The following is a 17,161-nucleotide window of genomic DNA, read 5'->3' as shown; positions in this document are numbered from 1 at the left end:
TACATCCTAATGAGATCTGCAGCCTAGTGCAGTTCAGTTGATCAATGGGAGGTGAATCATATGCTTTATTTTTTTTTTTTAAAGAAAAATCTCAAACAGAAAAGAATTGTGTTGTGAACAGGAAACAGTTTAAGGTGTTGTAATATATAGCACAGGTTGAATGGTTAAAGTCTTTGTAGGATTAAAGCCCCGGGTCTTCACAACTGCCACAGTAAAATTCAAAACTAATTATTTTTTCTAATACAACCTTTGTTAAATCCTGTCTACTTCCAAGCATATCTTATTGTTCCACCATGTTTCTCCTACTCTATACATGAAAAGTTTAGCATTAGCTGAAGGGCATCTCAATTTGCCACCTGTATTCCCAGCTATTACAATATGAAGTTTTTCTTTGCAGTTGTAAGATTTCTCTTTAAATTGTTCTTTAAGACTTCTTTCATTCAACACATTTAGCAGAGAAATAGGTATTCAGAATTGGTGGCGTAAAAATTCTTGAGCTGACAGCAGATAGATTATGGGGAAAAATTAACAAGAGAAAATGTGGAAGAAAAGTAAGCAGCAGCTTTGAATGCCTGGAGTGCCGTGCATAGCAGCAGTATATTTGTGGCCATCTATCCCAAAGAGGGAATGCACTAGACATTAGAAGTGCATAGGTCACTGAAGCAAGAAGCTTTTTACATGGAAATGTCTACGGGCTTTTCTGTGTGACTGTCATCATTTCTTTGTGCCCACTGTCTTTTATCCCAGAACTTTTCATTTCTTCCTCTCTTGGGCTCATTCTTTGATCTTTCTCTGATCTTGCACTATTAAAGTCATTGAGAACTTTGCCCGCAATTTCTGTAAGCATAAGATCAAGCTCTTACTTTCCTTTCATACTATTTCTTGAGTTTCCGAAATGTTTCTTTCTAGGCTTCATTCCCCAATGAACAGATGTCACTTCTGTCTCTCTCTCTCTTTTCATTTTCATTTCCTGGCTAAAGAGTAGAAACACTTCTGAAAAACAGTGAATAATTTGATTTGTCTTCAAGCATTTGGGGAAATTCTCTTTAAGGTAGAGGTGGTGATCAAGTTAGTTCAATGTTCCAGCTCTCATAAAGTTAACAAATCAATGTTGGTAAGATATTTAGTTACCAGAAAATAAATTCAGATGCACACACATAAGAACATTCCCATAGATAAACTTGCCAGTAAGTAATTGGGTATTCATGTTAAAAATGATTAAATCCTTTCTGGTTGCTCACATCCAACCATGTCAACAACTCATGCAGTTAAAGCTGCAAATTACACCTTCCTGATGTTATAAAGCTGATTTATGAAGCAGATACATTCTGGAGTACTACCCATTGGCATGCTATCTACATGTAAAGAGGGAAGAACATTTCTGTAACACCGTCTATAAATATAGCAACCAACATACAGTCTGGCTCCAAAGTTACATTTGCTTTGAGGTTTTGAGCTTAAATCAGAACTAAAACTGACATAGAAGTTGTTATAATGATTGAATATTCTTTCTCAATTTAACATCTTCATAGCCCTATTTAATTTCCTGTAATATTTTTAGTTCGCGTAAAAAATATTCTCCCTATTCATCATAAGATATTTTAATCCTGATAAAGGGGATGAGGAGAGGATAGGATGGAGCTACCCATGTCTGCTTCCTCTGTTTAGTCCTTTATATTTGACATGTTGAGTTCCCACATCAGTTTCTTACCGATGTCCTGGGAACCAAGGAAAAACGCTGGGGCAGTGGAGCTGTAGGAGATGTAAGGAGATGGAGCAAGGAAGCAGATGTGCATCGTCTTGTGTTCATTTCAGTGACATGGCCACTGCATATGCTGGAGTTAAACCACTAGAGAGGGGTTCCCTATAGAGTTCTCCATTTCTTTAGAAAAGGCTACAAGGACTTCAGCCACAGGCGATCACAGAAATCAGATGTTTTCTCCAGACAGTATTTGAGGCTATCTACTTATGCACAGCACAGTGACAAAAGCATTCTGTGATAAACCTGAAGCATTTTAAAAATATTATTTTATTTTGCCTTACTTCAGACAAGGAGTCTCAACTATAATGTATATGCGGAACAATGAGACCTCTATCAATTGTTGCTATAGCAAAAAATTCCTAGATAAGCATGACAAAACAAAAAAACCCGTGTGCTACAGAAGAAAAATAAAGAAAATATTCAGGTCTAAGCCAGCACTCACTGACAGAGTGATGTGAAAGAGATATCCCTTCCTGATGCCAAATCTAGTGCTTGGTTTAACTCAGCTCCTGCAGGGGCTCTGCGTGGGCTCTCCTTCAGGTCATGGCTGCACCATGGTGTTCTCCATGGCTATGTGTGGAGACCTATTCCATATGGTTCAGGGAACTTCTGCTCTGCACATGGAGCACCTCCTGCCTTCCTTTTGCCTTGGTGCCTGCAGGCTGTTTCTTTCTTATTTCTCACTCCTCTCTCCCTGATGCTGCTGAACAGCATTCTTTTCCTTTCTTAAATTAATCTGCCCTCACAGAAGCAGAACCAGCACCACTCATGAGCCATTTTGGAGCCAGATGGAACTGTCTGTTATTTAATGTGGAGCAGATTTTGGGTTCTTCTCAAAAAGGGCACTCCATAGCCCCCACCCCATGCCAAAACCTTGTCCTGTAAACTTACTACATTGGCAGAAAATGTTTGATACAATGTGCTGATATCTTACCAATTAGAAACATTATCTGAAGCAATTGTTAGTGTGGGCCCATTCTATTTAGCTTGCTATAACATGAAAACTGGTGGAAGGCATCAGTCTCCCTTGATTTCAATCTGTTTTTCATTTTTGCTTCTTGTTTTTTTTTCTTTTATCATCTGTCTCACAAAGTTATTATCATTCTCTCACAAAAGTGAGACATCATCTGACCGACAGGAGTTGCTATGAAATCAACCTGTGAAGTCATTGCTGGACCTGGAGCATGTAATGTAAACCATACTTTTGGGATATGGTTTTGGGTAATGGAAGGGCTAATGCAGTAATAAAAGATGAATGAACATACATATGCTCTGTTAACTAGGGAACTAATAAAAGCTGTGCCAGAAATTCCAAACAGGTACTTTTGGGAACTGAGGAAAAATGAGTGTGTGACAATATCCTCCAGCATAAAAACTTCTATGTATTAAAAACTGATAGAAAACATAAACATGGAGACATAAGCACTGAGACAACTTAGAAAAATAAAACCAAATGTACAAGGTGATTGCATTATTAAATTCAGCTGTCTCGGTTATCCAGATCCAAGGGAAAGGCTGTTCCTCCTCTTATGCACAGTGTGGCACAAACAGAGCATGAGCCATGTCTACTACAAGCAAAATGAACTGAAATTCTTGGCCCCCCCGGAATAATAACTCACATGCTCTTATATCCTTCTGACCTTCCGTGAAGAAAAGAACACAGTGATCTTTGCAGGGGGAAGAAGGATCACAAGTTCCCTCAAGAGCCCAAAGCATGAAATGTTTCTTAGGCCTCTCCATAGCTTCAATAATGATGCATGAAGAACTTAATTACGTGCTTTCTATTATAGGCATGTTGAATCATTTGTGTTACATAAACAATATCCACAGCCACATTACAGCTGTTTACCGTACACTTCAAGTAGGAACCTTGAGATACATCTAATAACCTTACAAGCAAGCTGTGTGTAAACGTGCTTATTTTGTTAATGTCACAGTGACTGAAATGGTGCTGGTAATTTAATGTGAAGTGCACACAACAAAAACCTTTCAAATTTTGTCCTTGTGAGTAATTAACTTTATTGTCAGATTTCCACAGCACTCTCTGAATGCAAACAATTTGCAAGCTCGTTGTTACCAGGTCTTACAATTTTACTGAGTTGGGTGAGGACTGCAATACTTGATTTCTTGTACTTCTCTCTAACTATAATATTACCTTCATAGAAGAAACTAAGCTTGTATTCTTTAGAAAGAATTACTTTAATAGCTTAAAGAGTTGTCTTGGCCATGGAATGACACTAGAATGCATGCTCCCTAAGGGACAAGAGTAAGAGAGAGGAAAAATATTTCTCATCAATTTTTATTTAATCTCATGAGTTTTCAGTCTTGAGTTTGGGGAAATATTTGAGTGTCAAACGTTATATGTCTGGTTATGTTGGTAATGTAGAGTATGAAAATAGCCCCTTTTTTCCCCCTGCTATTAAAAGTTGTATTTAGATGTTTGTGCCTTAGAACCCAATGGAAAGCTGCCTCTTCGCTTTTACCCCTTTTTTATTATTCCCAACATTGTGATAGAAAGCTAGGTTTGATTCATGGCTTGTTATGAGAAATAGTGAGTGAGACCTATCTGACCTAGTCATTTAGGGCACTTTTTTCCCAGATGGAGAAACAGACACTTCTCAAACACGTCATCTCATCCTAAAGCAGACACCTAAAATAGGCTAGGTGAGTCATGCTTCTAGGGTCTACAGTTTTCCCCACTGCTTTAAATGGAGCCAGACACACTGAGATTGCAGTGGTGATGTCTGCTGTAGGCTGAGATGAATCCCAGCCTATGTTCCAAGTGCATCTGGCCTGATTTTTATTGAATCACAATGCAAGCAAAAACCTTAAATGGCAAAAGGGAAAGCTGAGCTCTAGCATTCATTGAAGCCAATGATAATTCTCACACTGATTTAAAGGCAATTTGAACTGACCTCCAATAGAGAAATATTGTCCAGTTTAGGAATAAACTTTCATTTTTTCTTTAAATTTTAGTTTATTCTGAAACATTCATTTTTTGTTTGTTTGAACTATGGACTGTTCTAAGTAAAGAGCAAACTTCTGGGCCTCTGCAGGACAGTGTTGCTGGTAAGCAGTTTATCCATCTGTGATCAGAGCTCTGAGATAATGGAGGGACTGTTTGATTCATTCATTTTACATCTTCCACCCAGGAAAGATTTATTCCTAGTGCTCACTTACTAATGATTTGCTTTGTAATGTGGCAAATGTTGACCCATCCCTGGAGATGCCCTGGTGGAAGGAAGAAAATCTGGCTTCCCATAATCTTTAGAAGTCTTTGTCAGACACCACTGTTGTCTGGAAGGTCAATAAAAAAGCCCAGACCTGACACTGATCCATCTGCATCATTCTTAGTGTTACTGTGACAACTGTTTAGGCTCAGCAAAAGGGAAAAGCTATGTATGTTTGATGAAAACTCCCTCTGTCATCTCAGTATTTGGAACCAGCAGAGGCCTTGTAAGCTGTGAGCATAGCATCAGCATTCCTGCTTTCTGCTTCAGGCTTTCTACTTTTGTTCACACAAGATGAAATTCAGCTTCTGATTAAGATATTAAATTTAGGCATCCAAATATTTGTGTGCATACATGTGAGTTAAATCTCTACATCCTAGTAAATATAAATAGTTAGTGGAGTCAGTGGAACTCAGAGGGTGGTTCAGCTCACTGAATGAGCTCTATTGGCTTGTGGTGGTCAAATTTGTCATTCTCTACCAGAAAATGGATTTAACTCTCCAGTCTTACACATTCATTATAACATTGTCATTCCAGCCTTCTGTACATTGATCCCACAACAGAAGGAGGTGGGAAAGCTCACATCAGGAACAGGAATTTCTAATCCCATGGATATTGAATAAGAATAGGAAAATTATGTCAAGGCTGTGACAGACTGTGCCCAACATTCCCCTTTACAGAGAACCTTCCTTCAGTCAAACCAGCTGTTCCATTTAAGAGAGAACTGAATGAAGATTCATCTTTGAGGATATAAACATGTGAGTCTCAATAGAGCTGCTTGGTGCAGACAAAACTGCTTTGCTACATTGAATTCTGCATGCAGAACTTCTCATTACAGCAAATTGGGTTTTATTTTTCTGAATGTACTTACGTATGCTGAATTCTGTTCTGTTTCAGATGGCTTCACTAAATAGAGCTCTTTTTTTCAGAGAAAAACAAATAAAAATGTTCCCTTCCATATTGCTTTTTTTTTTTAATTATTATTATTCTGAAGGTTTGATAGGGTTGTCTGTATTTGAAACTGTCAGGTTAAACAGGGTAATGTAATCTGAGACATTAACAAGTCAGTTGAGCAAAAGAGCCATCATATTTAACAGCATTGTTACAGATGCTGGTGAAACACTTCAGGAATAAAATTGGGCAGGTCTGGAAAAGGCTGATAACCTCCTCCAAAGACTTCAACTTCAGACTTCAAATGAAATATCACATGCTTACAGATGATCATTCTGAATTTTGAATGCTGATTAATTGCTTATGGTAATTACAAGCAGCAAAAATAGTTTAAAACAGCATCAAATTTACATAGGTACAAATACCATGTGCAATTGTTTGGTTTTATATATCAGTAATGATGATAAAATGTCCTCTATGGTGCTTATCCAGAGTTCACCTTCAGGAAGGACATGATTCATTTGCCATGCAAAACCAACTTATAATTTACTAATGAACTTGAACTAGAGGTGAAAACGAAGCACATATATCTCATCAGCTCTCTGTGCTTCAGATGTTCCTATGTTGACCTTAGTGGTTGAGTTAACACTACAGGTTTTCAGCCCACTGGGAGTTGCATACACTTTAATAATCGTTCCTTTGGAGGTGAAGATCCTGTAGAAATACCACATGACACAGCCTCTGTAGGCCCCTTTACTGAATGATTTTAAAGTTATTGACAGACATTACCAACATATTCTCATTAGTTCAAAGATAAAACATTGGAAAATCACAATTATGAAGGATTTGCCCCTAAGCAACTGAACATACCCCACACATTTCTCTCTGGACCACATATCTTCCCATGCATTAAACCATCAAGACAGCAGCAGACATTTATAGTTGAATCCATTTAATATCCCTTCTTCTCAAGAAACTTTTTAAAACAATTCTTTGCAATGTTCATATAGAACTGGGAGAGGATGTATTTTGAAGTGTGGATAGGCATTGAAGGGCATACAACCTATCACAGCAATTTGACTAGTATGCAGCTGAGTGACAAGGAATGGTTTCATTTCTGCACAGTAAGAAAGAGTATGGCCAGCTAGGGTTGGTGTTATTAGGAGACTATACTGCTCATGTCGACATCCACACAGCATTGCTCAATTCCAAGAGTCCAATCTTCAGCACTGACCTGATGCTCTAAGCGGATATAATGGGTCCCCCCAAAAGGAAGAGCACTAGGACTTCAATCCTGTGCACCCAGTGCACTATGAGACACTGCAGGGGATCTTTGGTGTGCACACAGGGTTGGTAAATATGGAACAGAACCTATCAGGCACCTCACAAGGATGCCCATGGTTAGCTGATAGAAGTCCATGTCTTGGGTGGGACTCTGAATGAAATAGGACACCTACGCTGCAATATTTACAAATGGCTATTATCATACGATATCTGAAAAATATGGAGACATCCTCAGTTATTCTGTAGAAAAAGATATTCAAGAATATTCTGTTTTCAGTACTCTGCGGCCTTCCCTTTGCCTCCAGCTAATGCTATTTATGGGACTGGTAGAGGGCCAGAGCTGTGAAGCCTTGTTGCCCAATGGATCATCAGTGATAAAGCCTGCTTATCTAAGGAGCGTTAATTCTGATGTAAGAAAAGGCTTATATCAGCAGCGTCAAGTCAGACTGGAATCAAAATTGGGCTTGATTTGTAGTGAAGTTTGGTTATGGTTCTTATTTCTTCTGTGTTAATTTTTGAATCCAAAGTAAACATTTCTCCACAGCACCACCGTTTGTTGATCCGTAGCTGCTATAACTTGAGTTTAGCCCTTGCATCTCAGAACAGATCCTTTCTTCTTTGTCTCTTTTCTCCCTGTGAATAAAGTGAGAACAGCTCATCTGCTAGCTCATCTGCTTTGCGTTCCACACTTTAATAAATTATTTCCCCACTGATTGATATGGGCTTATTTCACAGTACCACAGATTTATGAATTGAACATAGATTACAGATCAGTTGGGGAAAACTGATGTGCAGTGCTGTCACAGAGAGTAAGATGCAGAGATGACTCTGCATTCTTCATTTATATAAAAATTAGAAAAAGCTCAAAAAGTCATCCTAGATTAAAAACAAAAACAAAGCAACCAAACAAGCAAATAAACAAAAACCTACCGCAGCACAGCAACAATATCGCTTGTATTGGAAAACGCACTAAAATCTTAACTGGTCCTGGAGTGTACTGGCAATGTTTTTGTGAGATGAAAGTCATGTGTAGCCATGCTTCTTTTTCATACTTAGTTGCAAATCTTTAACCATGTGAGATTGTCCATTGGGAATGATGTGATGTAACTTTTTTTCTGAATGACCTACTCCAGGAGAAAACTGAGCTCGCTGCATAAAGTGCTCATGTTCACACGTTGAGCTGAGCGTGTGGTGAAGGTTGAGATGGCATAAAGAAGAGTTCAAATTAGAAATGCTTTTTCACTTGGTGACCTCACATAACTGAAAGTGTTAGATTAGGTTGGAAGTATTGGCTTTATCTATAAAAGTATGCTCTTTTGCAATGTATTTTCCAAAACAGAAAAAAAAATATATACTGTCAGAGCTCCAAAATGAGTCAAAGTAGAGGGTAAAGAGTAAAGATTCTCTTTTCACCTCACTCTCGGAATAAGGCTAGCTGCCAAATCAGTACTCCCCTGTCTAGCAACGCTGTATTAGAGATTACAGAGGACATGCAGAATGGTATATTCTTGATGTTAGAAATTCACTCCCAGATATATTGCTTGTGAAGAAATATAATATATTTATCATAAGCACCTGTCAGAAAAGGGAATTTGGTCAAGTGAAAGAAAGGATGGGCAGATTGTTTTACTATTCACTTTCTTTTGCCCTCTACAGTCTTTTGATTTTCAGTGATATCAAGTGGGACGGCAGAAAATAGCACAGCAGTGTGTACAATCAATGCAAATGACGGGACAGTGGGCTCAGAAGTTTCTCCACCAACATGTTATTTGAAGCTCAGTAAAAAATCACTGTAGTGTATAATGTTCCTTTCTTCCTTTCTAAAGAAACTGGAAGGGTTTGTGAGGTACAGGCGCATGTCTGTGTGAGAAATGCTAACTCTTGGGTATCACAATTTGTTGCCTTTGGAATCAGTCTACTTGATCTTCATCTCTCTGGACACAGCAGCACTGATGAGGTTTAGAAAGGCACTTTCTGGAAATTCCAGCCCAAGATGTGTAACTGGTGACAGGGGTGATTAATGTTCTTACCTCAGATTCTTTATATACTATAAATTCATTTTACTTTGTCACTGAAGACTGGGCATTCTATTGCTGAATTTTAGTCTGACTTTCAAATGTGTCACACTCCACAAAATTTAGTTAAAACCAATATATAAATGTTGAAGTTTACCTTCAAATAATTTCATACAAATTTGTTAGTGTCATTTGGAGAATGTTTTAACCATTTCTGAAACCGATTTGATTTGCTGTTATGGCAGCTGGGGCTGCTGGGTAATGCAGTTTGGCTCTGTGGTGTTCCTGCTTTGCTGTGCTGCATGGCCTGCCATGCTTCATGCTCTGTGTGTCTCAACTCAATTAGCAGCATGCTGCTAGAGAGAGATAAGCCCATGGACAAGCATACTAGTCATAGCAGATAAAGGGCCCAAACACCAGTTCAGTTCAATGTCATTGCTTATTATAAAAATAGATTGTAAAGTCAGTAACAGAGCAATTCAGAATTTAGTTGCAACAGTCAGAGGCTTTTCCATCTTTATTCAATCCATAGGAAGGCAGGAAATGTCTATCTCCTCGATAGCTAATGCTGCTCCTGCTTCCCCTCTTCTTCTGCTATCTACCCCACATCACTCGTGTGTTAAGATACCTAGGCTTTTTCCTGTACCCTATGTATGCTAGAGCTTTCTGACATCTATAATACTTGTCTCAAAGACAGTACATGATAGCCAATACAGGCTGGGGGATGAGCTGCTGGAGAGGAGCTCTGCAGAGAGGGACCTGGGCGTCCTGGTGGACGACAGGTTGGCCATGAGCCAGCAGTGTGCCCTCGTGGCCAAGAAGGCCAATGGCATTCTGGGGTGCATTAAAAAGAGTGCGTCCAGCAGGTCGAGGGAGGTGATCCTCCCCCTCTACTCTGCCCTGGTAAGGCCTCATCTGGAGTACTGTGTCCAGTTCTGGGCTCCCCAGTACAAAAAAGACAGGGATCTCTTGAAAAGAGTCCAGTGGAGGGCCACAAAGATGGTGAAGGGCCTGGAGCATCTCCCCTGTGAAGAAAGGCTAAGTGACCTGGGTCTGTTTAGCCTTGAGAAAAGACGACTGAGAGGGGACCTGATCCAGGTTTATAAATATCTGAGGTGTGGCGGCCATAGTGGTGAGGCCAGTCTCTTTTCAGTGGTACGTGGAGACAGGACGAGGGGAAACGGACATAAGCTGCAGCATAGGAAGTTTCGCACGAATGTGCGTAAGAACTTCTTCACGGTGAGGGTGACGGAGCACTGGAACAGGCTGCCCAGGGAGGTTGTGGAGTCTCCTTCTCTGGAGATATTCAAGTCTCGCCTGGACGCCTACCTGTGCGACCTGGTGTAGGGAACCTGCTTTGGCAAGGGGGTTGGTCTCGATGATCTCTAGAGGTCCCTTCCAACCCCTACAATTCTGTGATTCTGTGATAGTAATGGGTTTTTGGTGGATGACTCTTGTTTTCCAAGCTGAGAATAATCTGACAGAGTTTTCTGTGGCTTTCTATTTTGCACTTGTGCACAATGTGATAATCTAGTGTTCTGAAATATCTTATAGAGCAGAAGATCCACAACAGTGGTGTTCATTGTATCTGACATTGCTGACCCAGAGCATTTTGTATCAGCATGCTAGACTCTTTAAGGAAGCTGTCAAAGCTGATTAAAAAAGGGTGAATTAAAGTGGTGCATTATAGCAAAATGTTTTATCAGTGTACTGGAAGAAAAGGCAATAAGAGGATGGGGCCTTAACCAGACTTTTTGCTTGTACATGGAGGAAAGAAGGAAGTATCTGATTTAAAAGCTGTTCTTAGGAGTCTTAAATGCATTGCTACTAAGCACAACTTTCCTTTCCTAGATTTTCCTTTTTAAAAGCTTTCCAAACTTAGGGAAACTGCAGTAAGGCCTATTCAGAGGAATTCCTGCCAATGTAGAACCCATGTCACAAAAGAGTATTTTGGTATGAGTTTGACTCAATCTCCTACCAATAAATAGTTCCCACTTCTGTTACCAATGGATTGGTGTCATTCTGAGCTACCACTTCATTGCTGGATCTTCTAGCCTGTCACTAAGTCTGAGAACCCGTTGGGGATTTCTCCTTACTTCCTCCAGGGTTTCTTCTAGCTTCAAGTGGAGATTCTTCCTCTCTCTCTGCTATTGAAGTGGAGCAATAGTGCAGTTCAGCTTGTTCTGTATTTTTACTGTATTCTTCCTGTATGGTGGCATTGGGCCAGGGACTCAAGCAGAGAGCTGTGAACACGTGTGTGTATTCAGCAGAATTCGTGGACACAGAGAAAGAGAGGTGCAAGAGGTACAAGAAGTAAAATATTAAATAGTGTATGTTTTGAGCCCTCAGAAAGTGAGGTATGCATTCCCTTCTCTCTAAAGAGTTGTTCTCAAATATTTGGTAATTACTTCTTTTTTTTTTTTTCCCTAATATTAAATATCCCAACTCAAGCCTCTTATTAGCAACCATAAAACGATCAGTGCAAGATACTGCAGATGTACTGTGAAAACTGAAATTTGGATGCAGAGAAAAAGGTGGTGGGTGGGAATAAGAAGCAACTGAAAGAAGTGTGAGAAAAGATCCAATTTTAATCTTTATGGGTCAAAGCCAATAATTGAAAGAAAAAAGACTGTTCCAATATGAAGTTTGGGGATGCTTGTGAAAACCTGACACCCTGATTTTAAGACCGTATTTAATTGGGAACTGAACATCAAAACAATTAAGCAAAACTCCATCATATTTTTCATACTTAATCTTAGATAAATCCATTAGGATTTATCAGGTGGTAGAACAGAATTAAGCTAGATTGCAATCATAGAATCATAGAATGGCCTGGGTTGAAAAGGACCACAATGATCATCTAGTTTCAATCCCCTGCTATGTGCAGGGTCGCCAACTACCAGACCAGGCTGCCCAGAGTCACATCCAGCCTGGCCTTGAATGCCTCCAGGGATGGGGCATCCACAACCTCCTTGGGCAACCTGTTCTAGTGCGTCACATCCTCTGTGTGAAAAACTTCCTCCTAATATCTAACCTAAACCTCCCCTGTCTCAGTTTAAAACCATTCCCCCTTGTCCTATCACTATCCATACTTGTGAACAAACATTCCCTCTCATGTTTATATGCTCCCTATATGCAGGTTGTAAGGAAAACAAGAAAGGGCCAAATGAAGTTAAACAGAAAAATCTTAGATTCAATTAAAGATTTGTAGAGAGAGGATATTCCAATGGAGTTGCAAGAAATGGCACTGCAGATTTGAGAGCCAATAAAAGTCTATGCACTGTTGCACAAGAGGTAATATCTTAATAGTAAGTGTGTATGAATCTGTCCTGCCCAGACCTTGGATTGTGATCTTGTATGTGTGATTCTGGACCAAATGTAGATGTGATGCCAAAGTTCCAGCAAAGGATTTCAGAGAAACCTGGTCATGTAAGAAGTGGGTTGGTAAAGCTGGTAGGCTAATTCTTTCAGTAGTAAAATCATATAAATATTTGTAATTAAATCCAAAATCAGGCTGAACATAAGGGGTGGAATTCAGCTGACTTATACAGTAAGCAGTTTCATAGAATAGAATAGAAATAGAATTGAATAAAAGTAAGGAGAGGAGAGAGAGGAGAGGAGAGGAGAGGAGAGGAGAGGAGAGGAGAGGAGAGGAGAGGAGAGGAGAGGAGAGGAGAGGAGAGGAGAGGAGAGGAGAGGAGAGGAGAGGAGAGGAGAGGAGAGGAGAGGAGAAGATATGGAGGGGACTTTCGAAATTCATCAAGTCCAACTGCCTGACTGTTTCAGGGCTGACTAAAAGTTAAAGTAATAGGTATGGGGCATCAACTACTCTCTAGGAAGCTTTTTCTACTGTTTGACTGCCACCTTCACATAGTCATTACAGGATTTTCTTTCAGATACAGAGAATACAGTTGTCTGTTTAGGTGCTTCTTAACACCTTGAGCTGTCTACTTCAAGATAACACTAGGAGTGTATGTTCCTCTCTATTAACTCTAAGTCCACTTGAGGTATGTGATTGCAGATGTCCATAGTGAGCCCTAAAACACATTTCTCTATAGAATACAATACAATAGAAGATCAAGACTCCATCAATGTAACTGCTAGCTTAATTAAGTTGTGTGGCACAAAAATCAAACATACTGCATGTAAATGTATGCTCAAGAAAAGTTTTGCAGACAGATTGTGCTGTAAAGGCAAAGATCTTCACACAGGACAAAAAACTGCCAAAATGATAGCAGATACAAACATTGTTTGACCTGCCTATGATGTTGCTGATCCTCATGACAGCTTTAGAAGTACTGCTATGCTTTGGAATAAGTTATAGGCAAATCACTATGTGATCTGCTCCTAAAATTCGATGGAAGAGGTGCTGAATGGGATACATGACAAGCACATATGTATAGAAAAATGTAAAAGATCTCAGCTATATCAGCATCATTCTGGTTCATATGAAAGCAAATATAAAAGAAACACTTAAGGAATCTGAAACATAAGAATAAATCAGCATAACAATCCATGATGTTCATCCAGGAAGAATCTGTTTCATAACCTAGCATGGTCATAAATTATTTTTTTCTTTCCTGGAAGAAGTATGTATTCTTTTTGGAAGATTATTTTTAATACTCCGAAATAGTATGATTTGAAAATATGAATGTTAAATGTGATTCTCAATGGCAAGAACTTTGAATAGCATATTAGTTGTGACAGTGACAAAAGAGTACTGCCATTTGGTGGTCTATAAATTACACATCCATCAAAATAACCAAGCTTTTAGGAATAATACTGCAAATAGGTACAACTTATTGGGCCACGAAACATTACATGAAATGATAGCAAGGTTAATTTTTAAAAACCAAGGAGGAGAATTCAAATCCTTATTTGTCATATCTGAATTAGTCTAGAGGTACAGATTGCCACCTGCTGAGACACTGTTGTCAAAAAGTCTGGACTTCAGAGGACTCATTTTTTAAAATTAAACCTTAATTTTTGTGCTGTTTCTTTCTTCTAACTTTTAATGCTATGTGTCTCTTGATAGCATCACTGTAACTTTCTGTAAATTTCAGATGCTCCCTCTGCTGATTACCCTGGTCACTGTTTGCCTCTTCTCTCATCATCCCCTGTGGTTTCAGCACTCTGAGTCACCTGTTGTGATTTTACAGCCAGACTCAACCACTAGACCCACACTTCTGCCTTTAAAAGATGAGATTAGAGAACATAGGTTCAGGTTCTGTCGTATTGCCATGGGAAAATACAGAGCAATGGTCAAACAAGCTCAAGTCTTTCTGATTGCTTAGTCACCATATGGGCAAAAAAATGGGTATAGGTAACACTCCTGATGAAGATATAATTGTTGTCTTTGCTGAGCAAAGGGGACTGATGAAAAAAATGTGATACCTTTTTAGCATCTGCTATAGAAAGAGAACTTAAGACGACTTCGGGGTTTTGTAAACACTCAGATCTAAAAGAAACAAAATAGGCTGCAGGGAAACTGGTGGGCTGCATAGCATGAACAGAGATTAAAATTCATAGAGTGCTCTGAACACAGTCATCGTTTCAGATACTAAATGAGGATTGCTGAGATGTGATTTGATTAACTTGTAGCGGGTGTTTATCCTTTGGAAGCAGGGTGGTAGAAGGAAATCTGATGCTTCCAAGATGGATTGCATTTACTTGTCGCAGCACAGGCTTTTCACCCAGATTACTGTAGAAGGAGCAGCCTGACTCTGTGGGATGTGGGTTTTGGGGGAAATTGTGGTTTCTGCTCAGCAGTCAAACCTCAAAAGGCAATTTTCTGGACTGCATTCACATAATTCTGAAGGCTATCAGATCATGTTCCCTGCTGGGACTGAAATCATTCTTGGTGACTTATGATCTCCAGTCTCACCCTCCCACCCTCTTTTTCCTTTTCTGTCTTCCACAATCTGTTATTTTTGCAGGTGGGTTCCTGCTTGGAGGAGTGTGGGCTGTGCTGCAGAGCAATTGTACAAGAAGCACCCCTTGTCCATTCGTGCCAATATTTGTTTAGTTGTTAGTGAACAAGGAAAAGATTTTTCAATGCAGTGAGACTCATTTTCTTGCATATCAAATACAGGAATATGATCACCTGAACACCACCTGCAATTCGTTTGTTTCACGTGGAGGGAAAATAGGATTGAGCAGGATTCTTCTGGTCTGTGGAGTGCTGGTACCCTCTAGCGGTAAAACTGCAAGCATTTTTAGGCTTCCGAGCTTCTGAATTTTGAATCAAAATCTGTACATTATCTTTATATGACTTGACACATTATAATGTGAATTCACACCTTAAGTTTAAGCAGCCGATAATGTAATTTCCTTGGACTGTTTTCAGTGTGATTCACCTTTCATTAAATCATTTAAATGGTACCTGTGAGCTACTGGGTCACACAGTGTAAAAAAACAACTGCAATGGAAATCATCAGGTAGCTAAAGCTCAAGCTTTCAGTTGGAGAATTAGTGATGGTGCCATGCAGTGGCTGTAATTTGGTAAATCATAGTTTATAGCTGGTTGAAGGAATCACGTTGTCTTGGTTGAGTTAACATCATTTTGCTTGTGGAGGTGCAGGAACTGTGAGTCAGCTAGCGGGCTACTGGCTTTACAACTGTAAGATGCGGACAGCAAATTATGGTGTGACAAAACCAGCTTGAGGGCATGGCAAGAACTTCACAAAGGTACTAAGTTAACTGCTTACTGTCTTGACTTAGCATTCATGTGGTTATAGGTTGATGGCAACAGATATGTTCTGGACCCAAAGGCTGTTTCCTGTCAGCCACATAACCCTTCCTCTAGTGCATGGCTGGTGAGTGGGAGAAGGAGAAACTTGTCGATGAAATCCAGAGTGAGTCAGCATGAGCAAATCCATGTGTATCTGTTCTAACCTTTCTCAAAAGGGCTGATCTGAAACTTTCCAAGTGATTATACCAGCATAGAAACTTCAATCTGAACAACCCTCAGGGCCTGGAAAACTACAGCATCATAACCCTTCAGGGTTTGCTGGGAGCTGTTTCAGTGTTGTCCATTCCTTGCATGGAAGTATTGTCAGGGTATGCTCTCTTAACCCCATATTTCCCCACACACAAAAGAAATGTCCAGGACAGGTTAGAAGAAACATATCTAAACTGAGCCTCCGTGGTCATCATTCTCCCTGCCTCCACATGTAGACTGGACTCTGTCCATTTCACCCAGTGAAACAAAGTGTAGCAAGACATGAAACGGCACGTCAGGTATCAGATTGAAGTTCAGAACAGGAATTCAGAACACAGTTCAAGTCTTAACAAGACTTTTTTTTTTTTTCTTTTTTTTTTTTCCCCCCCTGGATGATTTCAATGCCTAATGCCTATCATTTCTTTGATGCATTCTAGCAAAAGATCCAGAGCTTTTATGGAGATGTCCTTCCCATTTATTCACTAAGCTATGAAGTATTTCCATGCCCACTGGCCCTCTGTTCCTGTGGATCCAATTTGGGAGCACATTCAAAATGCCCGTGAACTGGGTACATTAAGTACTAGAAGAGCTTACCCCACTCTGCTTCATAGCAATCACTTACAAGACTCCCTTGATTTTTTCCTACCTATTTATATGTAGAAGATTTTTAATAACTTGGACCTGGGAATAGTTTTATAAAGCAGATCAACGTGACTTCAGATTCTGAATTGGATTTACCAGCTGTGGGAATTAAATTTTCTGTCAAATCTCTGAGTTCTGGGTCTTCACAGACAATAGCACAGAGGCAATGATTTATCACATACTGGGTTTATTGGAGAGTAAAACTTTACCCTCTCTATTGTCTCTGTTTCAAGCTTTTTCATCTCTTCATCTGCATAGAAATGAGTGCAAAAAGAGAAGTGAAAAAAAAAAAAAAGAAAAGCAGTGTGGTTTTCAAGGGAGAGTTTGTCCCAGTGCTGTGTTGTATTGAAGCATTTACTGTTTCTCTAGTCTCGGTATGTGCCAAGCAGATTAATTT

General features: G+C 39.6%; 1 protein-coding gene across 3 annotated transcripts in view; it reads left to right on the top strand.

Moving 5' to 3' along the window:
• KCNQ3 (potassium voltage-gated channel subfamily Q member 3) overlaps positions 1 to 17,161 on the top strand; it is a 193,262-nt gene that overhangs the window by 138,935 nt on the left and 37,166 nt on the right. The window lies entirely within an intron of this gene.

This window comes from Meleagris gallopavo, chromosome 3 (genome assembly GCF_905368555.1).
Source record: "Meleagris gallopavo chromosome 3, MGAL_WU_HG_1.1, whole genome shotgun sequence".
NCBI lineage: Eukaryota > Metazoa > Chordata > Aves > Galliformes > Phasianidae > Meleagris > Meleagris gallopavo.
Note: the sequence above shows the minus strand (reverse complement) of the source record. Positions and strands in the feature narration are given on the sequence as shown.